The sequence below is a fragment of the Chiloscyllium plagiosum genome, unplaced genomic scaffold (genome assembly GCF_037043375.1).
Source record: "Chiloscyllium plagiosum isolate Xiang-an unplaced genomic scaffold, Cpla_swu_hap1 HiC_scaffold_3, whole genome shotgun sequence".
In the NCBI taxonomy this organism is placed as follows: Eukaryota; Metazoa; Chordata; class Chondrichthyes; order Orectolobiformes; family Hemiscylliidae; genus Chiloscyllium; species Chiloscyllium plagiosum.
In genome coordinates, this window is record NW_028270141.1 from 33,981,030 (window position 1) to 34,006,676 (window position 25,647).

General features: G+C 42.1%; 1 pseudogene; it reads left to right on the plus strand.

The window, feature by feature from the left end:
* The first annotated feature begins 1,369 nt into the window (after window positions 1-1,369).
* LOC148150546 (uncharacterized) overlaps window positions 1,370-25,647 on the plus strand; it is a 304,501-nt pseudogene continuing 280,223 nt past the window's right edge.

Genomic DNA, 25,647 nt, shown 5'->3' on the forward strand with positions numbered 1-25,647 from the left:
TGTCGTGGACCAGGCTGTCAAGTTGAGGAAGGTAGTTGGGGATTTGAGAGTGCTCTTGTAGGCTGGGTGCTGCTGGGGAAGCATTAGTGGAATATTAAAGGAGATGCTGCTCATTGGGAAAGGCCGTGGTGTTTTCTGTTTTGAGATGGAGGGTAAGGATTTGGCTCGGAGTTGGTAGACATATGTTAGAATTAGCAGGTGTTGGTTAGGGACTGGGTGTCATGTCCACCATGAGATTGTCCAATTGGGGTTGAGGAACGTCAAGCCAGGGATTTGGATCAGGGAATGAGGATTTCAGTCTGAGACTATCGGAATGTTCGATAGAGAGTCAAGGGTTTATTTTAGTAGCTGCCCGGGAGTTACTTTTCCTGGGTACGTTCAATCAGTATCCTCCAAAGCCTCCATTCCAAATCAGAGCTGTTGACCTTTATAGGGGGTTTGAGGTGCTAGGTAATTGCCACAAGGAAGTTTCAACTACCCTGGCAATCAACTACCTTGAGCTAAATCAAGTTTCCTGCAAGATCCTGATGCACAGCAGCAGTCTGCTTCTCACTGGATTACCAATTTCCAAAATGGAAAATGTGAGTCAGTGATACATGATCATAAGCTACCAGAAGCAACAAGAATTTCCCTCTTTTCAATGTGCAGAATAGAATTCTGAGCCACATGTGTTTTGAGAAGTGCTGTCTATTATATGCAAAAGACTGCATAGCCCCCTTCTTCGACAATGCCCTGGAGCTAAGATGTTTGGCCCCCAGCAACTGCTAGAGATGGACACCAAGCAATGAAAAGGTTTGATATCCATTGAGTTCAGTTTTTCCAAGCTCTTGGATGCCACATTTGGTTACATGCTACCTTGATATCAAGACAAGTCACTTTCACTTCATTTTTTTAATATTCTCTACTTTATACAAGGCTGTAATTATGTCAGGAGCCAATTTTTGGGGGGGCAAACCAACACTGACCTTCAATGAGCAGTTTGTTGGTCCTTTGATGACACCTTCTATCACTCTTTCACAAGAGTTGACTGATTGGAAAAGAACTGGACAGATCAGATTTATCCTGCTTTTTGGGAAGTCGGTCGCTGGATATTCTTCCACATTTCCTGGTCAATCCAAGTGTTGCAGCTGTACTTGAACAGCTTGGCTTGAGACTTGGCTATTTCTGGACCACCAGTGTAAAGTGGTGATCTGGAACTTATGGTGAATCCAGCTCCACTGGGATTGTGAACCCACTGAGTGGAGAGTTTTCAGACCCAATTGACAGTGGCAATGGACAGTCAATTGAAAAAAACATGGTAACAACTGAAAAGTAAGGATCTGAACATTGAGTATTGTGTACAGCTGTGGGCATCACATTATAGGGTAGCATGGTGGCACAATGGTTAAAACTGCCACCTCACAATGCCAAGGAAGCCAGGCTGAATTCCAGCCTTGGGTAACATTCTGTGTGGAATTTGCATATCCTCCTTTTTTCTCTGTGGATTTCCTTTGGGTGCTCTGGTTCCCTCCCAAGTCCAAAGATGTACAGGTTAGGTGGATTGGCCATGGGAAATGCAGGGTTACAGGATAAGGTAAGGAGGTGGGGCTGGGTGGGGTGCCCTATGGACGGTTGGTGTGGACTCAAGTGAGCTGATTGACCTGTTTCTGCACTGTGAAGATTCTATGATTATAGGAACGATGAGAGTGGGGAAACCATTTACAAAGGAATGAGAAACTTTGGTTCTGAGGATAGATTAAACAAGTTGGTTCTGTTCTGGCTGGAGAGAAGAAGATGAAGTGGAGAATTGATCAAGATATTTAAAATCATTCACGGGCCGGCGAAACTGTTCATGCTCATAAAAGGAACAAGAACTATGGGGCACTCATGGGGAACTATGCTCATTCTATGGGGCACTCATCAGAGATGGAAATGTTCACCAATGACATTGCCTTCTGGGATTCCTGCCATTGGTGCCTTATTTAAAGCTGCCAGCTGTGCAGCAGATTGATTGCAGCCAGCTGCGAATAACCCTTCACTGTACCTGTAGTCAGAGAGAATTTTTTTAAAAAGCCTTTGCGGGCATAAAGGTGGCAAAGGTCACACTTGTTGTAAAACCTCAGCTGTTGTGCTGATGACCTTTAGGAAAGGAAATCAGCTGTCTTTACCTGAGCTGGTCCATATGTGATTCCAGACTCACAGCAATGATTCTTAAGTGCCTTCTGGGCAATCAGAGATGGCCTAGCCAGTGAAACCAACATTCCATGATCATTCTTTTACCTAGTATCACTGGTACATCTCTTGGAATCGGGGTGCCACAGGAGGGGCATTATTACTGCTGGTACACAAGGCTCCAGGGTCTGAAGGTGACATCGACTCTCCCGCTCCTCAGCTTGCCTCTGCAAAACCCAAATGTAGGAAGGTTGGAAATGGTTGGAAGTCATTGTTTTGGATTTTGATACCTTTGATGTCTGAGCTGAAACCAACCCATTCATTATTTTAAGATGAATCAGACAATATGATTTAAATTATATATTTAAAGTTGTAGATTTGACTATTTGAAATATTTCCAAAGTATCTCTGATGAAACATCATTTGACAGAGTGTTGATTTCAACAGCATCATCACCACTGAATACCCTTATCATGAATATTCAGGACAGATCAAAGATTAGCCAGGCCTCCCATTCTCATTGTATTTCCATGGTAATCATTTTAGCTTTCCAGCTTTATGTGGTACTCATTTCTACAATAATTGCACCAACTTGCAACTCGCTCTGAAAAAGTAAGTACCAATTTTTAGAAATTCAAAATAAGCAATTAGGTAAAAGACATTACTTGTTGCACCATTGGCTTAGACTTTGAATTTGGAGAAAGCCTCATTTATTTACTAATGATGAAGACCTTCTCTTGTGAATGTCACTTAAGAATTGTTTCCTTCAGTAATGAAACAGAATGAATAATCTACTATTCTACATTGTGCCACCGATGAATAGAATGCAAAATTATGCAGTCACATACTGCTAAATAATAAATAATTTGACAACACTTATGCTTATCCTCCATTACTTGTTGCTTTTCCTTGCAGTAATTTCTCACATTAGTATACAAGTATATTAAGTATCACTGCTGCAATTATTGAGACTCACTAACTCGAAATGACAATTTGAACCTTTTTCACATTTTCACTCAGCTTTATCTATCCATCAAACAAGGGGTTGGTAGTTTGCAAACCTCCTTCCAAAATGTCAAATCTCTTAACTCTATCATAAATAAGAGTCCCTCTTTTACAGCACTGCCAATCATCATGATGACTTTTAGACTAAGATGAACTCATTAGTGTAAAAGTATGGACAACTTTGTGCTGTGCACTTATAGATGAAAACGCATTGTTGCAATATGTAATAATGAGAAACTTTAACACCAATTGAAAAAAAGAAAATGTCACCCAATAGTCTACATCTAGCATATCACAAAAGGGAAACGAAAACAAAACTCCTAGTTTCTAAATCTGTCATAAACTCCACATTTAAAAAAAACACAGAAAATGCTGACTGTTCAAATTGAGCAGCATTTTAATATCATGACCATCCTGAATTGTCAATTGGCAAAAATGGAAAACAGAGTATTGCACTCCTTTTGAGTTACAATGGGACCTTTTCACCTTAATTATTGTTAGTAAATGAGAAGTTTAAACAATCTCTGACACGAGTAGTGGTTGAGTTTTGCAGGCAGCAGTGAAGGACCTTACTGCTAGCCAGCCTTTCAAGAGCCTACAGATTTTTCACCCTCTGTTGAGTGGCAATTTACAGTAATTGGAGAAGCTTTTCTGCACGGCACTCTCTTCAGGGAACCATGGTGTGAGTGAGTCAACCATTGATTGATTGAGTTTCACTGTGGTAGACAGCTCTGAATTAGTGTCACGTGAGATGTCAAAACTTAAAAAAAATCACAAATCTGAAGCTGATCTGCATCCAAACTTCTCATTTTTAGGGTTGATGGAGACAGACACAAGGGTAGATAATCAAACTGCTTTCAGAAAGCTTCCAGGAGACATTTTAAACATGTTACACAATTGAATGCATTTATAAGACCTAGGTGTCCTTGTACACCTAGTTGTTGAAGGTAAGCATACAGGTACAGCAGGCAGTCAGGACGGCGAATAGTATGTTTGCCTTATAGCCATGATGTGGAGGTGCTGGTGGTGGACAATGTCAGAAATCACATGACAGCAGATTATAGTCCAAAAGATTTATTTGAAATCGCAAGCTTTCAGAGTGTGGCTCCTTTGTCAGGTGAGGTGGAGAGAAGCGCTCGGGTATAGAATTTATATGTAGAGAGACAATGGCAAGTTAATTCCAGGCAATTAAAGGTGTCAAAAGACAAGTACAAATAGTATGAGGGGTGTCGACAAGCTGAATTCTTTGCAGATCAAAAATGTCAAATGGTGTGAATAACTTGTCAACAGCTGAATGGCAAGTGAAGGAATGATCTATGATCTGAACAATAGTTACAAGAAATCAAAATAGGATGGTGCTAGAGACAAATCAAATGGCTGGAATAACATGCTAGGTATAAGAGTCACATAATGATAATGGTCTAACCAAAGTAACAAAAATCCAAAACTGTACTAATTAAGGTAGAGAGATAATGACAAGTTATCAAGATGATGTTGTCAAACAGCACAGGAAGGAAGATTTTACAGATACAGAAGTGTGGTGGGGTTACATGTAACGTGACATGAACCCAAGATCACAATTAAAGCTGTCCATTCTAGGAATGGAACTTGGCTATCAGTTTCTGCTTGGCGATTCTGTGTTGTTGTGTATCTAGAAAGCTGCCTTGGAGCTTTCCTGAAGATGAGAAGCTGAATGCCCTTGACCACTGAAGTGTTCCCCGACTGGGAAGGGACACTCCTGCTTGGCGATTGTTGCACGGTGTCCATTCGTCCATTGTTGTAGCATCTGCATGGTCTCACCAGTACACCATGTCTCAGGACATTCTTTTCTGTAGCGTATGAGGTAGACAATGTTGGCCGAGTCACATGAGTCAGATGGGCAGATACATCACTGACAATTTCTTCCTCTGGGCTCATAGTAAGGAATCACTGAAATGATTATGTGATAATATCAATGAATTTCATTTTACTCTCAGATTTATCATGGACAATTCTTCAGGATCAATCTCATTCTTGGACATACACATCTCTATTGAGGATGGACACCTCCCTACCTCACTCTACTACAAGCCCGTGGATAACCTTACGATGGGTTACCTCTCCAACTTTAACTCTAAATGTGTTACAGAAGCCATCCCCCAATGACAAGTCCTGCATATATTCAGGATCTGCTCAGATGAGGAGGAACACAATGGACACCTACGGACGCTGAAAGATGCTCTCATAAGAATGGGATAAGATGCTCAACTCATCGATCATCATTCCGATGTGCTACAATGAAAAACTGCAATGACATCCTCAGAAGGTAGAAACAGGACATGATTGATAGAGCACTATTCATCATCCAGTATTTCCCCAGTGCAGAGAATCTATACTATGTTCTTCACAGCTTTCAACATGTCATTGATGACAATGAATATCTGGCCAAGACCATCCCCATGCCTCCACTTCTCGCTCTCAAACAGTGGCCTAACTTCAAACAGACCATCGTTTGCAGCAAGCTACCCAGCCTTCAGGAGAACAGTGACCACTACACTGTACAACCCTTCCATGGCAGCCTCTGTAAGACATGTCGGATCATTGACATGGATACTGCCATCACATGTGGGAACACCATCCACCAAGTACACGGCAGATACTCATGTGATTCAGCCAACGTTGTCTATCTCATGCACTGCAGGAAAGTGTACCCCAAGGCATGTGGACCATGTTACTTTGGTTAGACTCTCATGCAATTCCTTTATTTATCATGTTATTCCAGCCATTTGGTTTGTCTCTTGCACCATGCTATTTTTGTTTTTTTGTAATTACTAATTGGATCATAGGTCATCCCTTCACTTGCCATTCATCTGTTGACAATTCTGATCACCTGCAAAGACTTGTTATTTAGCCTGTTGACACTCCACGCACACTTCTACTATTTATCTTTTGACACTCTTAATTACCTGGAATTATCTTTCTGCCGACAAATTCTGAGCTTGTGCGCTTTCCTCCACTTCACCTGATGAAGGAGCGACGCTCTAAAAACTTGTGATTTCAAATAAACTTGTCAGACTATAACCTGGTGTCCTATGCCCTTAAAGCAGGAGGATTTGAGTACAGAAGCAGAGAGGTCTTGTTGCAGTTCTACAAGGCCTTGTTGAGACCACATGCAGAGTACTGAGTGAAGATTTGGTCTCGTTGTCTGAGAAGAATATTTTAGTTATGGAGGAAGTACAAAAAAAGATTTACCAGACTGATTCCTGGGCTGGGAGGACTGCCATATTGAGAGAAACAAGAGAAGGGTCACCAGAAATGAATCATTAACTCTGTTTTCTCTCCACAGATGCTGCCAAATCTGCTGAGCTTTTCCAGCAATTTCTGATTTCCAGCATCCACAGTTTTTTTTGTTTTTTGGAGAGAGACTGGATTGGTCCGGATTATATTCACTGAAGTCTAGAAGAATGAGGGGGATCTCATAGAAACCTATAAAATTCTCACAAGACAAGACAGGGTAAATACAGGAAGAATGTTCCTGATGATTTGAAAGTTCAGAAACAGGGGTGACAGTTTTTGAGAGGACAGGGTAAGGTCATTTTGGTTTGAACTGATGTGATATGTTTTCACTCAGAAGAGTGGAATTCCTTGCCACAGAAAGCAGTTAAGGTCAAAAGAGTGCACATTTTCAAGAAGGAGTGAGGTACAGTTCTTAAGGTTAAAAGCATCAAAAGGTTTCAGGAGAAATCAGGAACAGGATACTGAGTCGAACGATCAGCCTTGGTCATATTGGATGATGGAGCAGGCTGAAAGGCCTATTCCTTCTTTATATTTCAATGTTATTGATGTTGTTTGACCAACGTGTCTGACCAATCATGCAATTTGATAAATTGAGGCCATGTGGTGCACTCTGAGCCAGGAGTTCATGGTTCAGTATCAACTCTTGGACATGATGGCCAAAGAAAGTGCATTCATTACACAGGGGAAAGTGAGGACTGCAGATGCTGGAGATCAGAGTCAAAAAATGTGACGTTGGAAATGCACAGTAGATCAAGCAGCATCTGATGACCAGGACAGTCGCTGTTTCATCCTTGATGAAGGGCTTATGTCCAAAGCATCGACTCTCCTGTTCCTCAGATGCTGCCTGACCTGCTGTGTATTTCCAGCACCACACTGTTTGACTCATTCATGATGTAGTCAATCAGGCCAAATAATAACCTATAAATCCCTTCAACATACATCAATGGCAGGCAAGGAAAATGAGATAGATTCATGGTCAGTTTTGGGATGGGAACAAATTGGAGCCTGTACAATCACTCCGGATTATATTATATATGTGTGAGCTATAACAACCTGAGCTCCTTGAGTGAACTGTAATTGACCACAACCACCATCATAGTATTTATGATAGAAATTCAGGTTTTGCAACACTGAGAAATCCTGACAATTGATGGGAAGCTGGAGAAAATTCAGGGAAAAGGTAATTGTTTAGCTCTAGATCTCCCAAGAGCCCCCCTACCATCAGGGACTCCCTCTGTCACACACCAACCAAACCATCTTCCCTCTTCTCAGAGATTGGATCATTTTACGCATCATCCCTGCTGCTCCTCCTCCCACCTGCAACAAAAGGTGACTTATCTTTTGAGATAGGGACCAAACAGGAGGATGAGGTTAAAGCGGTTGATGTGGTGTATATGGATTTCAGTAAGGCATTTGATAAGGTCCTCATGGTAGGCTATTGCACAAAATATGGAGGCATGGGATTGAGGGTGATTTAGTGGTTTGGATCAGAAGTTGGCTAGCTGAAAGAAGACAGAAGGTGGTGGTTGATAGAAATATTCATCCTGGAGTTCAGTGATGAGTGGTGTTCCACAAGGATCAGCTGTGGGGTCACTGCTGCTTGTCATTTTTATAAATTACCTAGATGAGAGCGTAGAAGGATAGATTAGTAAATTTACGGATGACACTAAGATTGGTGGAGATGTGGATAGTGCTGAAGGATGTTCCAGGTTACAGAGCAGCAGAGATAAGCTGTAGAACTGGGCTGAGAGGTGGCAAATGGAGGTTAATGTGGAAAATTGTGAGGTGGTTCACTTTGGAAGGAACAACAGGGATTAAAGAGTACTGGGCTAATGATAAGATTCTTGGTAGGTGGATGAGCAGAGAGATCTCAGTGTCCAAGTACATAGATCCCTGAAAATTGCCAGCCAGTTTGATAGGGTTATTAAGAATGCATACGGTGTGTTAACTTTTATTGGTATAGGGATTGGGTTTTGGAGCCACAAAGTCATGCTGCAGCTGTACAAAACTCTGCTGCGGCTGCACTTGGAGTATTGTGTACAGTTCTGGTCACTGTATTATACGAAGGAGATGGAATCTTTAGAAAGCTCATGATTTCAGAGTGTTTTACCATGATGTCACCTAATGCAGAGGGAGGGTCTTATGGGGAAAGGCTGAGAGACTGGAGGCTGTTTTTGTTAGAGAGATGAAAGTTGAGAGGTGATTTAACTCAGTCATACAAAATAGTCAGAGGGTTATATAGGGTGGATAGTGAGAGCTTTTTTCATTGGATGGTGATGGCTAGCATGAGGGGACATAGCTTCAAATGGAGAGGTGATAGATATAGGACAGAGGTCAGAGGCAGTTTCTTTACTTAGAGAATAGTAGGGGCATGGAACACCTTGCTTGCAACAGTAGTAGACTTGCCAACTTTAAGTGCATTTAAATGGTCATTGGATAATCATATGGATGAAAATAGAATAATGAAAGTTAGCTGGGCTTCAGATTGGCTCCATAGGTCAGTGCAACATTGAGACCAAAGGGCCTGTACTGCGCTATAATGTTCTATGTTATACATTCTATGTTCTATCTGCATTTGTCGACTCCTCCAGAATCTTCCACAGTTAGCCAGATGTCATGCGTGTCCATCCATCTGATATCTGGTCTAAACCGATCCAAACAAAGGTTGCCAGCACTTGAGGAAATGTGCAGTGCTGGAAAAGCACAGCAAGTCAGGCAACATCCGAGGAACAGGAGAGTGGACATTTCCGACATAAGCCCTTCATCAGGAATATAGAAGGAAGGGGGCTGAGAGATAAATAGGAGAGGGGTGTGGGGTTGAGGGGAAGCTAGCTGGGAAGGTGATGGTGATAGGTTGGAGCGGAAGGTGGAGCGTTTAGGTGGGAAGGAAGATGAACAGGTGGGAGAGTTCAAGAGTGCGGTGCCAAATGGGAGTGTTGGAACTGGGATGAGGTGGGAGGAAGGGAGATAAGGAAACTCCGACCTATCACCATCACTCACCACCTGCATCTACCTATTGTCTTCCAAGCTACCATCCCCTCCAGCCACACCCCCCTCCTATTTATCTCTCAGCTCCCTTGCCCCCACCCCAACCTCCCGCACTCCTGATGAAGGGCTTATGCGTGAAACGTCAACTGTCCTGCTCCTCAGATGCTGCTGGACCTGCTGTACTTTCCCAGCACCACACTTTTTGACTCTGATCTCCAGCATCTGCAGTCCTCACTTTCTCCTCATTTGGAAGGAATGAGGCTCCAACGAAGGTTTCAATTCCAGAGTGGTTTTATTTTTCACAGTATCAAAATTTGTTGAAACATTTAAAAATTCACTCACATCTGAATACACCAGTCTTACCTTTTTCCAATTACCTCACATGGTATATATTGAATACGTATCTTAACTTCATGTACGGAGGAACCTCAATTATCTGAATATCAATTATCCGAATTTCGGATTATCCAAAGAAGATCTCTAGGCCCCGATAAAAACATTACATCAACAACGTATTACCAACACTGATGGCGCCTTTTGTTTACAGTGAATAAAAGTGAACTCGGCTTACTGAAATGCTGCCGAGAACAGTCCTGGACATTGAACGGAGCCCAGGCACCATCTTCAAATGACTGACCTCCCACCCTCTCTCCCTGTCCCCACACTTTCCCTGGAGTTTTATACAGCAGTGTACCCTAACCCACCCCCTCTTCCTCTGATAATCCGTCCAACATTGTACAGAGCAGAGTGAGAACTTGTCAAAAGGTTGTATGTGTATGTGTGCTATTTTGAGACTCCCCTGCCCACCCACCACACCCATCAAGACAGCAGGGTTCTTGCTGTTGGTCTCCAGTCTCCATTCTGTTACTTCATTTTGTTCTGGATTCCCACTGGGGAGAAGAGATAAGAGGCATCTGGCTGCTTCACTCCATCTGCTGGCTAGAAATATGCAGAGTTGAAAGCATTCAGCTGGGTTGGGGGTGGGTGCTCGCTGTGTTGCTGTCTGGTCTCCTGAATGGGGAGCGGACTCAGCAAGTGCTCGCTCTATCAATCCCATTGAATGCAGCAGCAGCAGGGAGTCTTCAGCAATGCTGCAGGTACTGTGTGTGTGTGTGTGTGTGTGTGTGTGTGTGTGTGTGTGTGTGTGTGTGTGTGTGTGTGTGTGTGTGTGTGTGTGTGTGTGTGTGTGTGTGTGTGTGTGTGTGTGTGTGTGTGCTCAGAAACAGACCCTGAGATGAGGAGGTGGGGGGGGAAGGCAGGCAGAGAGAGGATAAAGGAAACTTCAAAACACTCCGAGTCCCAGAGGAGAGGCATTACATCAGTTATCTGAACAATCGTTTATCCGAACGAAATTCTGCCCACCCATCTCGATCGGATAATCGAGATTCCCCTGTATACTATTCCCAAACTTATCAATGAAGTACAACTGTGGTATATGGTGAAGTTTGACCATTTTATTATATCACCCTTGTTGTATAAGGTGTAAGGCTTTAAAGTGATTCATGTTTAGGTTACACTGGTTCCACCTGTTCATGGTTGTCACACAGTATGTGAATGGGGACAATAAGTTCTATTCTAACTTTTAGAGGGTGCAGAGGTATCTGTATGAACTCCTTAAGCTCGTAAGCTTCTAGTCATTAAAATTAACTGGAACCTATCTGCATGTATTGCTGTCATGCAATGGAACTTTTTTATCTAAGAACCAATTTCATTTATTATTTTTCTTTTGTTATTGTTAAATTTCCCCTCTCCATTGACCAGACAACAATGCTGATTCTCTCCAGATAGATGTCATTGATTTCAGAGGTGAGGTACAGAAGGAACATAAACACTTGAGGGTCATTGAGTCATATTGCACAGAAACAGATCCCTTGGCCCAACTCAGCCATGTCAACTAGGCTTCCTAAACTAAACTAATCTCATTTGCCAGCAGTTGGCCCATATCTCTCTGAACCTTTTCTATTCATGTATCTGTCCAAATACAATATAATACATATTGGCCACATCCGTCTCAACCTTTCCTGTCCATGTACCTGTCTAAAAGTCTTTAAAATGTTGCAACTGTACTCTTCTCTATTACTTGCTCTGGCAGTTCTTCCATGCATGCATGAATCCCCTGTATGAAAATGTTGCCCCTCAAGTCCCTTTTCAATCTTTTCCCCTCTCACCTTAAACCCATGCACTCCAGTTTTGAACTCTCCTAACCTTGGGAAAAGACATTGACTTTTCACCTTATCTATGCCCCTCATAATTTTATGAATTGCTATAAGGCCACCCCTCACTCCAACCCTCCAACACTCCAGGAAAAACAATCCCAGCCTATCCAGCCTTTCCTTACAACTGAAACACTCGAGACTCGATAGCAGCCTCATAAGTCTTTTTTGCACCCTTTCCGGTTTAATAATATCTATCTTATAGCATGACGACTAGAATTGTACATAGTACTCCAAATGTGGCCTTACCAGTATCTTGCACAGCTGTAACATGATGTCCCAATGTCTGTACTCAACATTCTGACCAATGAAGGCAAGCATGCCAAACATCTTCTTTATCACCCTGTCTACCTGTGACACCTCTTTCAAGGAACTATATACCCACAAAAATGTTCTAGTGGACATTTCCAGAAGGGAAGTGGTATGGGTAAGTATTGTAGGGAGTGGGGGGTGTTCATTGTTAGAAGAAGGCTGTTATATTGTGAGGAGTAGAGGGTTAGCACTGTCTGAGGTGTGCTGAGCTGTATCTGGGTTGAAGTGGTGTTGGAGTGCTTTGATACCCCAACTCTGTACCTGAGTCTTTCAACAGCGAGGAAAAGCTTGAAGTAATTCTATGTAAAAAGCAAGGTAGGTATAAGGCAAACAGCCAAATCTGTATTGTTCTGGCCATTTGATCCCACTGTCATGAGGAATCATGCAAGAATCCAGGCAAGGTAAAACATTTTAGAAGGCCTCTGTAAATACTGCACCTCTATGTTCATTAGGTCTTTTTGAGGGTCCTGAGGTAAATCAGAGATTAAATTGAGTCGTGCACTACTCTCAATTTCAGAAGATTCAAGCCGTGGAATAGAAAATCAAGGAAGTTATGAGGAACCATTATGGAATATTGGTCAGGCTTTAATTGAAATAATCTGACCAATTTTGGTTTCTTACTCTCGAATGGTACAAAATCATTTCCTGGAATGATTCCAGGGATGAGGGATTTCAATGAGGTGGATGGAATGGACAATGGAGACGGTACCTCTCAAAGAGAAGAGAGGGTTGAGAAGACATTTGATAGCCAGTTCGAAGTTATGAGGGCAATTCCCATTAGCAGTAGCATCAAGAGCTAGAGGATATAGATATAAGCCTAAAAACCAGATCTTGAGAGCATGGTGGAAGGAGAGAATATTGTGGCTTTCAAAAGGATATTGGTTGAGCACCTGAAGGTTATGTGGAGAAGATAGGAGAGTGATACTAATTGAGTTGTTGATACACAAACCCATGAGGACAGACTGAGCCAAAGAGCCTGTGTCTATGCTGTAATAGTTCAATGATGCTTTGAAACTATGAGCTATTTTCAGTTGAATACAGTGAGAGTTTCCATACTTTGGAAGAAAGCCAAAGAACATGAGAAATTACAGACATTATCAAAGGTAAGCAAACTAGGTAGAGTGGGATAATAGTTGAAGTAGGAATATAGCATACATTTAAATGAAGTAAAAGTCCTAATGGGAATATAGATAGAGGCAATTAGAAATAGCAAAAACATTGGTCTCAGGCAGGAAAATAGACTGAATTTATGAAAAGCTGTTGCTTGCATCAGTTCAAAGTATTTTCATCATATAATTTGGTTCGGTGCAGTTTTGCAGAGCAAATCCAGTTTAGATGCCTCTATTGACAATTAAATACTATTATATGGGGGTTGGTTTAGCTCAGTTGGCTGGACAGTTGGTTTGCAAAGCAGTGTGATGCCAACAGTGTGGGTTCATTTCCCATCATCTGGGATGAGGTTACCATGAAAGATTCTTCTTCTCAACCTTTCCCCTCACCTGAGGTATGGTGGACCTCATGTTAAATCACGAGCAGTCATATTTCTTTAATGAGAGAGCAGCCCTATGGTTGATAAGTTTATGGTGACACAGCAATCTTTCAATGATTAGAATATTCATGAGTGGTGTGCATATAATCTGTCAACAATGCATTTGCAATGTGGACAAGGGCTCAGATTTTGCATCTGTGTTAATCAGACTTGTCCTGGCACATTTAATTTTTTCTATTAGCTTCTTCAAAGTGATATGATAGAAGGAGGAGAAAGTGAGGACTGCAGATGTTGGAGATCAGAGTCAAGACTGTGGTGCTGGAAAAGCACAGCTGGTCAGGCAGCATTCGAGGAGCAGGAGAATTGATGTTTCGAGCATCAGTCCCTCATTCCTGGTGAAGGGCTTATGACCTAAACGTCAATTCTCCTGCTCCTCGGATGCTGCCTGAACTGCTGTGCTTTTCCAGCACCACACTCTCAACTCTGATATGATTGAAGGACTGTCAAATTAGGAGCACAAGGTCTGAGAAGGATGTATAGGAGGTGTCTGAATGCAATGTAAATCAGTAGTGAGAAATAAAGAGTGTGAAAAAAAACACAGTAAGAAAACACATTAAGGAAATATTAAAAGAACGTTTAAAAGTTCTAACTACAATCAGTGGCTCATGGGATGAATTTCTATATTTTGATGGCTAATTTTCAGTGTCTGAGAGGCTCATTGTCAGTTACTAAAGCCTATCACATCCATATAAGAGTGTTTAGATTTAGAATTATAAGGCTAAAATGTCTGAAGAAAGATTAATTGATATTTAATACACACGCAGCAATTTCAGCTACTCAATGTATTTCAGTAGTGAAAGTAAAAAATTACACAACACCGAGTTGTAGTCCAACAGCTTTAGTTGAAAGTACAAGTTAGCTACCCGGTGAAGCATGAGAGCTTTGAAAGCTTGTACTTCCATTGGACTATAACCGGGTTTTATGTGATTTTTAACTTTGTCCATCCCAGTCCAACACCGGCACCTCCTCCACATCATTTCAGCAGTGAGACAGTCCATGAAGTGAAATAGCTGGAGAGGCTAATTGGTGAATGGCACAACTCAAACAACAACATTTGAATATCTAATTAACTGCAATGATTTGAAACAGCATGTTATTATCGGTGTCAAGTGATTTTCTGAAACTTGTGTTACCTAAGCAACGGCGTCAATGTTTTTCTTATTCATTCATGGGATATGGGCATCGCTGCCTGGGCAAGCACTTTTTGCTCATCCCTAGTTGCCCTTGAAAAGATGCTGGTAAGCTGTCTTCTTGAACTGGTGTAGTCTATTTGCTGGAGGTAGACCCACAAAGCTGTTAAGTAGAGAGCTCTAGGACTTTGACCCAATAACACTGAAGGAACATAGAACATAGAACATAAGACAATACAGCACAGAACAGGCCCTTCGGCCCTCGATGTTGCGCTGCCCTGTGAACTATTCTCAGCTTATTCCCCTACACTATCCCATCATCATCCATATGCTTATCCAAGGACTGTTTAAATGGCCCCAATGTGGCTGAGTTAACTAATTGGTAGACAGGGTTATTCCATGCCCTTACCACTCTCTGATTAAAGAGCCTCTGACATCTGTCTTAAATCTATCACCCCTCAATTTGCAACTATGCCCCCTCGTACAAGCCGCCGTCATCATCTGAGGAAAAAGGCTCTCATTAACCACTCTGTCTAATCCTCTGATCATCTTGTATGTCTCCATTAAATCCCCTCTTAGCCTTCTTCTTTCCAATGAAAACAGATCCAAGTCCCTCAGCCTTTCCTCATAAGACCATCCCTCCAGACCAGCCAACATCCTGGTAAATCTCCTCTGCACCTTTTCCAATGATTCCACATCCTTCCTGTAATGGGGCGATCAAAACTGTACACAATATTCCCAAGTGTGGCCGCACTAGCGTTTTGTATAGTTGCAGCATGATATTATGGCTCTGAAACTCAATCCCTCTAACAATAAAATTTAATATATCATATGCCTTCTTAACAGCACTATCAACCCTGGGTGGCAACTTTCAGGGATCTATGTACATGGACAACAAGATGCCTCTGCACATCCACGCTACCAAGAATCTTTCCACTGACCCAGTATTCTGCCTTCCTGTTATTCCTCCCAAAGTGATTCACCTCACATTTATCTGCATTTGCCACCTCTCAGCCCAATTCTGCAGGTTATTCAAGTCCCCCTTCAACCTGCAACATTCTTCCACATTGTCCACCACTCCACTGACTTTAGTGTCATCTGCAAACTTACTAACATATTCACCTATGCCTGCGTCTGAATCATTTATCAAAATGACAAACAGCAGTGGTCCCAAAACAGATCCTTGTGGCACATCACTACTAACCGGACTCCAGGCTGAATATTTTCCATCAACCACCGTCACTGCCTTCTTACAGAAAGCCAGTTTCTAATCCAAACTGCTAAATCACCCTCAATCCCATGCCTCCGCATTTTCTCCAACAGCCTACCATGTGGAACCTTATCAAAGGCTTTACTGAAGTCCATGTACACCATGTCAACTGACCTACTCTCATCCACATGCTTGGTAACCTTCTCAAAACACTCAATGAGGTTTGTGAGACACGACCTGCCCTTGACGAAACCACGTTGACTATTTCCAATGAAACTGTTACTTGCTAGGTGATCATAAATCCTATTTCTTATAACCCTTTCCAAAACTTTTCCTATAACAGATGTAAGGCTCACTGGTCTATAATTACCTGGGTCATCTCTACTGCTCTTCTTGGACAAGGGCACATTTGCAATCCTCTAGTCCTCTGGCTTCCTAGAGAATCCTTGGATAAGTCCCATCTGGCCCGGGGACTTATCTACTTTCACACTTTCTAGAATTGACAACACCTCCTCCTTACTAACCTCAATCCTTTCTAGTCTAATAGCCCGTATCTCAGTCTTCCCTTCTACAATATTCTCCTTTTCCTGAGTGAAAATAGATGCAAAGTATTTATTTAGCATCTCACTGATCTCCACAGGGTCCACACAGAACTTCCCACTTCTGTCTTTGACTGGCCCTATTCCTACCCTAGTCATCCTTTTATTCCTCACATACCTATTGAAAACTTTCGGGTTCTCTTTTATTCTACCTGCTAAACACTGCTCATGTCCCCTCCTTGCTCTTCTTAACTTTCTCTTTAAATCCTTCCTAGCTAATCTGTAACTCTCCATCGCCTTATCTGAACCATCTCGTCTCAATGTCACATAACCCTCCCTCTTTCACTTAACAAGAGATACAATTTGTTTAGTAACCACAGTACCCTTACCTTATCATTTCCTCCATGCCTTACAGGGACATACCTTTCAAGAGCACGCAATATTTGTTCCTTAAATCAGCTCCACATTTCAATTGCCCCCATCGCCTGCATTTTGCTACCCCATTCCATGCCTCCTAAGTCTTACCTAATTGCATTATAATTGCCCATCCACATCTATAACACTTGCCCTGTGGCATGTACCTATCTCTTTCCATCACTAAACTAAACGTAACCGAATTATGGTCACTCTCTCCAAAGTGCTCACCTACCACTAAATCAAACATGTGGCCTGGTTCATTACCAAGTACCAGATCCAATGTGGCCTCCCCTCTTGTCGGCGCTTTGACAGACTGTGTCAGGAAACCCTCCTGCACACATTGGACAAAACTGATCCATCTGACGTACTAGAGTTATAGCATTTCCAGTCAATGTTGGGGAAGTTAAAGTCCCCCATAATGACCACCCTGTTCCTTTCACTCTGACCCAGAATCGTTTTGCCGATCCTATCCTCCACATCCCTGGAACTTTGTGGGGACCTATAAAAAACTTCCCACAGTGTGACATCTCCTGTTTCTAACCTCAGTCTATGCCACCTCAGTAGACAAGTCCTCGTCAAAAGTTCTTTCAGCCACTGTTATACTGTCCTTGACTAACACAGCCACACCTCCCCCTCTTTTACCACCTTCCCAGATCTTAATGAAAGACCTAAACCCTGGAACCTGGAACATCCTTTCCTGACTCTGCTATCCATGTCTCTGAAATGGCCATAACATCAAAGTCCCAGGTACCTATCCATGCTCCAAGCTCACCTACCTTATTTCAGATACTTCTGGCGTTGGAGTAGACACACTTGAAACCAGCTTTCTGTCTGCCAGTACATTCCTGTGACTGTGAAACCCTGTCCATGTCCTCCCTACTCTGAACCTCCTGTGCACTGGTACTGCACCTCAGGTTCCCATCCCTCTGCTGAACAAGTTTAAACCCACCCGAATAGCACTGGCAAATTTCCCACCCAGGATATTAGAACCCCTCTGGTTCAAGTAAAGACCGTCCTGTTTGTAGAGGTCCCACCTTCCACAGAATGAGCCCCAATTATCCATACACCTGAAACCTCCCTCCGGCACCATCCCTGCAGCAATGTTCTCAGCTAATATCTCTCTCTCTTCCTCACCTCGCTGTTATGTGGAGCGGGTAACAAACTAGAGATAACAGCTCTGTTTGTTCTAGCTCTCAGCTTCCATCTTAGCTCCCTGAAATCCTGCCTTATATCCCTATCCCTCTTTCTACCTATGTTGTTGCTACCTATGTGGACCATGACTTGGGGCTGTTCACCTTCCCCCTTCAGGACCCCAAAGACACGATCCGAGACATCACGGAACCTGGCACCTGGGAGGCAACACACCAACTGTGAGTCTCTTTCGTTCCCAACACACCTTCTATCTGACCCTCTGACTATTGAGTCTCAAGTGACTAATGCTCTCCTCCTTTCCTTCCTTCCCTTCTGTGCAACAGAGACAGACTCTGTGCCAGATACTTGCACCCCAGTGCATGTCCCTGATAAGTCATATTCCCCAACAGTATCCAAAACGGTATACTTGTTTTTCAGGGGAACGACCGCAGGGGATCCCTGCACTGACTGATCTTTCCCCCTTCTAACAGTTACTCAGCTTTCTTCATACCTGGGAGTAACTACTTCTCTGTAACTCTTAATTATCACCGACTCTGCCTCCCGAATGATCTGAAGTTCATCAAGCTCCTGCTCCAGTTCCCCAACATGGTGTTGGAGGAGTGAGAGTTGGGTGCACTTCCTGCAGATGTACTGGATGGGACACTAATGGCATCCCTCATCTCAAACATCATACAGGAGGAACATTCCTCTCCCTGCACTGCCATCCCTGCTAGTCCCCTTATTAGAAAGTAAAAAAGAAGAGAAGCTTACCTGATATGTCCTGTGTTTAAGGTTAGAGGAGGTGGATTGGTAGGAGGCCCTAGAAAGGTAGGGTCTCAGGTTGAGAAAACACTCACCTACATAACTGGAGGGGAAATAAAAAGTCCCTCCCTTCCCAGAAACCTCTGCTCTCCGATGCCAGATGTAAAGATTTAAATTAGTGACTCACCTTTCCCGGCAGGCCCCTGGTTCAAGCTCCCGCTCTTCCAGCTGCTGGAAACAGAAATAGAGGGATCTCACACTTGAGGTAACGTTTTAAAGGTTTAAATTAGTGACTCACCTTTCCCAGCAGGACCCTGGTCCAAGCTCCTTTTCTTCCTACTGCTGAAAACAGAAAAAAAGGGATATATTTCCAAGTCAGGATTGTGAGTGACTTGGAGGGGAACTTACAGGTATTGTGTTTTTCAATATCTACTTCTAGATGATAGTCGTCATGGGTTTGGAATGGGTCTAAGGACCCATTGTGAATTTCTGCAGTGCATTTTGTAGACTGTACACACTCCTGCTTCAGAGCATCACTGATGGAGGGAATGAATGTTTGTCAGTGTGGTGCCAATCAAGCACGCTGCTTTGTCTTAGACAGTATCAAGCTTCATCCAGGTTGCACTCATCCAGGTAAGTTGTGACTGTTCCATCACATTTCTGACTTGTATCTTGTTGATGGTGGACAAGTCAGGAGTTGAGTTACTCACCGCAAGATTCCTCACCTCTGACTTGCTTGTGTAACCACAGTACTTATATTATTAGTTGAGCTCTGCTTCTGGTCAATGGTAACTCCCAGGATGTGGATGGTGGGGAATTCAGTAACGGCGATGCCATTGAATGTCAAGGGGAATTGGTTAGATTCTCTCTTGTTCGAGGCTGACACTTGTGTGACAAATGTTACTTGCCGCTCACAAGCCTGGATATTTCTCATGTCATTATTAGTTTGTCATCTTTAATTTTTTTTTATTATTACAGTAGTCCTTTTGACCCAGTATTAAATGTCCTTCTTCAAAAATCTGTTTTTTAAACTGAAACTTTTAATGTACTAAACAAACAGTGAAATAGTCAGGTCAAAATAGCTTGGAGCATTTGTTTCAGATGCAACGTGGATGGAGATGGATTGATTTAGAATTGTGATACCTGTGTAAATTGGTGCAAGTGTCAGTCACTCCTTTGAATTAGTGAGGTTTTATTCTTTATCATTAGAGCTGAGCACAAGCCTTAGTCTTCTTCTACAAATAAATTGAAATAAGGAGTGTCGTAAAGCCCTAACGATAGAGTTGCCATCTATGTTTAGACCTAAGCCAGACAGGGTTCTTCAGCAGCTGGCAACTCCATTAATTTCAGATCATTTCTATTTTTTTGTTTAAAAAGTGCATTCTGTGGACTCAGGAGCAGAAATATTTTTCTCTGATTCTACAGACTAATGATTGTGAGTCACCTTGCACTGAAAAATTCACTCTCCACTCCCAGGACTTATCCAAGGACCACGAATGAAGCAAGAGGCTTGACACTGATATCCCTACTACGGTTGTTGACATCTTGTGCCAAGTATGATGATGAGGCCTGAACACCAATTTCCATCACTGACTGCCTTTGTTAGTTTATGGACTGATCATACAGAAACAAGACTTGGCTAGTAAATATGTACAGGCTAAATCCTGTTTTCTTTGTTCACTTTCTTGCATTCTTTTCATATTTTTTTAATCTGTGGCTAATACTTGGTTTTGACATCTCATTTCAATAGATTTACATTTTGTAACTGGTGGTCAATTCTTTCGACAGCCTGAGGCAAATTATAATTAAACGAGAAAGTACATGGAGAGGAAAAAAAGTATTTGCCGTATGAAGTACTTGCAGATTCAATTAATTTCAAATCCACTTGCCAGCAAATTGAACATTTTGCATTTCAATATAATTTTCTGAGATGCACAGAAACTTATCACCCTGTATCTGCAAACTCACCATGGATGCACTTAGCTTAGTGGGCTCTTCCAGCTAACATTTCAATAAGAAGCAGTTTTTCTTATGTGTATTATTGACTAGAAGACATGCAGATCACAGCCTGGAAACAGATCATTTGGTCCAATTCACACACCAGATATCCAAATCTGACCTTGTCCCATTTGCCAACATTTGACCCACATCCCTTTAAACCCTTCCTATTCATGTACCCATCCGAATATCTTTTAAATGTTGTCATTGTACCCACCTCTACCACCTCCTCTGGGAGCTCATTCCATACATTTACCACCCTCTCATGAAAAAGTTACCTTTCAGGCCCTTTTTAAATCTTTCCCCCCTCACCTTACGAATATGCCGTGTGGTTTTGGATTCCTTCCACCCTCGGAAAAAGACCTTGGCTGTTCACTGTCTCCATGCCCCTTATGATTTTATAAACCTCAATAATGTCTCCCTCGGCCTCCAATGCTCCAGGAAAAAAGCCTCAGCCTATTCAGCCTCTCCTTATATCTCAAACCCTCCAGTCGCTACTTTCAAATAAGGTATTAGCTGCCACATCCAAGTTATATGTTCTTTTTTGGTTTAATGATATATGACACATGTCAAGACAGGTGAGACTAGAATCCAGACCACCTGACCCTGAGTTAGCGACATGATCACTGTATCATAAGGTTTTACAGGTTTGCTGATTCTTACACAATCATGGAAGTTCATAAAAGTAATGCTTGTAAATGAGCTGTCAGTTTCATGATGTTGGCGTGCAGGCGTTGGACTGTGATGGACAAAGTCAGAAGTCACACAACACCAGGTTATAGTCCAACAGGTTTCAAATAAACTTGTTGGACTATAACCTATTGCCGTGTGACTTTTGAGTAATTTCATGATACTCCTTGTGTTTATTTAATGCAAGATATTTAACCACTCCTGCTGTTCTAATATCTCTAGAGACCCAAAAATCAAGACAACTACATTTTCCAAATGGCAACCAAACATGATTTCAATTTTTGTAACTTTAACAGAAAACAGAATCAATGACCCAAATGGAAATTAATTAATTGGCAAATCACAGTAGATATGAACAATAAACTGCAAATGAGGGAGGAAATACAACAAAGACTAGCTTTTCTTGTTCATTTAAGGAATGCTGTTGGTTGGGCCAGTATTTATTGCCCATCCTTAATTGCCTGGAGAAGGTGATGGTGAATTGTCTTCTTGAATCCCTGCAGTCTTTGGCGACAGTGAATTACTTCGCACAAATCTTATTTCATGTAGGGATCAAAATACCTGTGTGATTAAATCTAATATTGACTAAAAATATAGATCCTATTATAATCTTGGAATTGATATACTGCGTTTGATTAGAATTTGATTCCTGTACTGTGGTAGAGCATACAAGCTTTAGCATTTGAGCATAACGAATTAATTGCAGTGATTTCCCAACTCGGGTCCCAAGTTCAGTTGAAAAACAGAAAATCTGGACCTATTGTTCTGCCGATTAGAAAAGATAAAACTAGCTTGGTGCAAATATTTGATGCAAGAGGACAAAGAATTGATAATAAATTATTCATTACCCATAATATGTGGAAAATAATCTAGCTGTCCTTGCAGAGTTCCACAAAAGATTGAAATAAACACAAGCACAGTTATGTGCATTAATTATCCTTGTTAATATGCAATATATCTTTAATGCATGCAATTATGTCTCTGCACTACTACGCTAGCACCTTCATGACAATATGTTCTCAAAGCCAGACAATTTGCTCAGCTACTTATGCATTTATTAAAAACAGTTTTGATAAATATATTAGGAGTAGATCATTTCTGACAGTGTTCACAGTGGACTCGATGTTACAATGTTGCAGGAGGATTGTAGTGGATGGATAGATGGAGTTTAAGCAAGTGTATAGATGGCGAAGGATGAGCATACTGGAAGGGAAGTGAGTGTGTGAAGTATAATGGGGTGGAGCATGTTTAAGAAGTCAGGGTGTTGGACCATGCCACCACTCCCAGTTAATATGCCAGTTAATAAAGAGGTCAATCTTTCTTGACAACTCCATTCAGAATTTGATTCATACAAGTGCTTTGATTGACAGATTGACCTTATGCTATTATAAAATTGCAATTTTGTTTTTGACATAACTAACACTTTTTATTATTGTTTGGCAATTCAATCTCATCTTTTGAACAAGAAATATACTGTGTACCTTTTTGTAAGTCCATGATTCTCACTTTGTTATATTTTGGATTGCTCATTCTGGAGTTTTTCTGCTGTCGGCAATGATTTGAATTGTGTGGTAAGAACCCGTTTCTCTTTATCTGTTCTCTTTATTTCTTGGTGTCAAAATTAATGGCTGAAAACAACTGTTAAACAACACAGCTACAACACTGAAGTTATGAAAACCAGATGAGAATCAGTTTCTATAATTCACGTGGTCATATAGTTCTCACAGGTTATATGTCCTGACATTACTTTAATGATTTACTTCTTGTAATTGCCTGTTCTGTAATGAATCCTCAATATATCACATGGTTAAATCTTCTCATTGTCCTGTTTTTCACCCATTATCTGTTCAAATGGTATGATTTATAGCAAGTAATGACACTACATTTGGCTGTCCAGAAATCTCAAGAGGCCAATGTCAAATTGTCTACTCATCCGTTTGCATAATGATCATGTACTTCTTGAGGGAAAAAAAAAGATCCTGACCTCCAACCATAATATATGCTGCTGGAGTCCCGAAGATCGATTTATTCTTTGCCTTCAAGTTTTCCCCTTTTGTTATTCATGCTTCTGCCAAACTATAAAATTTATTTTGTGCTTAGCTGGCACTTGATAAAATCATCCTTTGTCATCTATTTATCAAATATTAACATTTTTTGTCAAATGCAATTACTTTTCATGAGGCAATGGAAGGTTGGGAGTGGTAATTGGGTTAATGCCTGACTTTTGTCTCTATATATCCCATTGGTGTTCCAAAATAGTATCTCAAACTTGCCTTCCCTTGATATGCTGTGGTTCCTTTCCTGTTCCCTAATTGATCACAGTCCTCCCTCTCAATGCCCCTTCCCTATTTCTATGCTAATAGAAGACTTTGGATTCTCCTTCACTACCAGTCTCTTCTCTGACTTCTTGCCTGTCTTATTTCTTTTTCTCACTTCCCCTCTGAGCTTTCCATATTTAGCCTGATTCTCGCTCATAGCCACATAATAGTTGTCATCCACACAGTTTTTTTGCTTTATTTTATTTTTCATTCATCATCCAGGAAGCTCTTGCACTGTTTGATTACTGTCCTTCACCTGATGCCTAATTCAGAAACAGATCCAGCAATGCTTCCTTTTCCATTGACTGGAAACTTAGGAAGTGGATTTTTTTTTGCCTGAACGTACTTCTGAAACTCATTTTCCTCTCTGCCCTGAAAGCTGTTACTGGAGATTCTTGTGGTGTAGTGGTAGTATCCCTACCTCTGGATCAGGAGGTCCAGGCTTAAGTCCGATCTACTTCAAAGGTGTGATTTTATAAATTCGTATAAAATAAGCCACTTCAGAGAAAAATGTCCCAGTCTGTCCAACCTCTTCTTATAACTCAAACCCTCTAGTCCTTTTAAATTTTTTCGATACCCTTTCTCATTTAACAGGTTGTTGAGGAAAATATCTTAAAACTGATATTACCCTAGTCTATGTTGGGTAAATTAAACACCCCCATTATCACTACTGTTTGCTTCCTGCACCTCCCTGTAATTTACCTGCACAGTTGTTTGATGAGATTGCTTACAGTGTGGAAACAAGCCCTTTGGCTCAACAAGTCCCGACCGACCCTCCGAAGAGCAACCCATTCCGCTACATTGACCCCTTCACCTAACACTACGGGCAATTTAGCATGGCCAATTCACCTAACCTGCACATTTTTGGACTGTGGGAGGAAACCGGAGCACCTGGAGGAAACCCACGCAGACAAGGGAAGAATGTGCAAACTCCACACAAATAGTTGCCTGAGGCTGAACCTCCCAGATGTCCACCTATTTCAAGGATTGCAATTTTCCCTCCCAAGTGATAAACAATGCCTTCCATTGCATCACTGCCACTTCCTGCACCTCTGTTCTCGAACACCACTCCCCCAACTGCAACAAGGATAGAACCATGGTCCTCACATTCCACCCCTCAAATGTCCAGATACAGCGCCTTATCCTCTATCATTTTTGCCACTTACAGTCAGGCCTCACTATCAAAAATATATTTCCCTCCCCATATCTCGTTCTGTGAGACCATTCCCTCCGCAACTCCCTCATTACGTCCACACTCCCCACTAACCCCACCGTCTACACCTGGCACCTTGCCTTGCTGCCACATGAGGTGTAAAACCCACGCCCACACCTCCCCTCTCACCTCCATCCATGGCTATAAAGGATCATTTGAAATCCCAGCAGAAATTTTCCTGCATATCCACCCACTTCATTTACTGCATCCATTGCCCTCGATATGGTCTCCTGTACATTGGGGAGACCGAGTTCCAAATTGCAGAGCATTTCAGGAAATATCTCTGTGCCACATGTACCAAACAACCCATCGCCCTGTAGCCAAAAACTTCAATACCCCCTCACACTCCCCCAGGAACATGCAAGTCCTTGGCCTCCTCTACCGCCAAATCAAAGCCACCAGCCAACTGGAGGAAGAACGCTTCATCTTCCACCTCAGGACCCTACAACCACTCGGCATCAACATTGACTTCACTAGTTTCCAAATGTCCCCTCCAACCACCTCATCCCAGATCCAACCCTCCAACTTGGCACCGCCTTCTTGACCTGCTGCCCCTGTCCATCTTCCTTCCCACCTATCCACTCCACCCTCCACACCGACCTATCACAATCATCCCACACCTGCATCGACCTATCGCCATTCCATCTACCTTCTTCCCAACCTCACCCCCTGCCCCGTACTTATCTCTCAGCCTGTCTCCGCATTCCTGATGAAGGACATATGCCTGAAACATCAACTCTGCTGC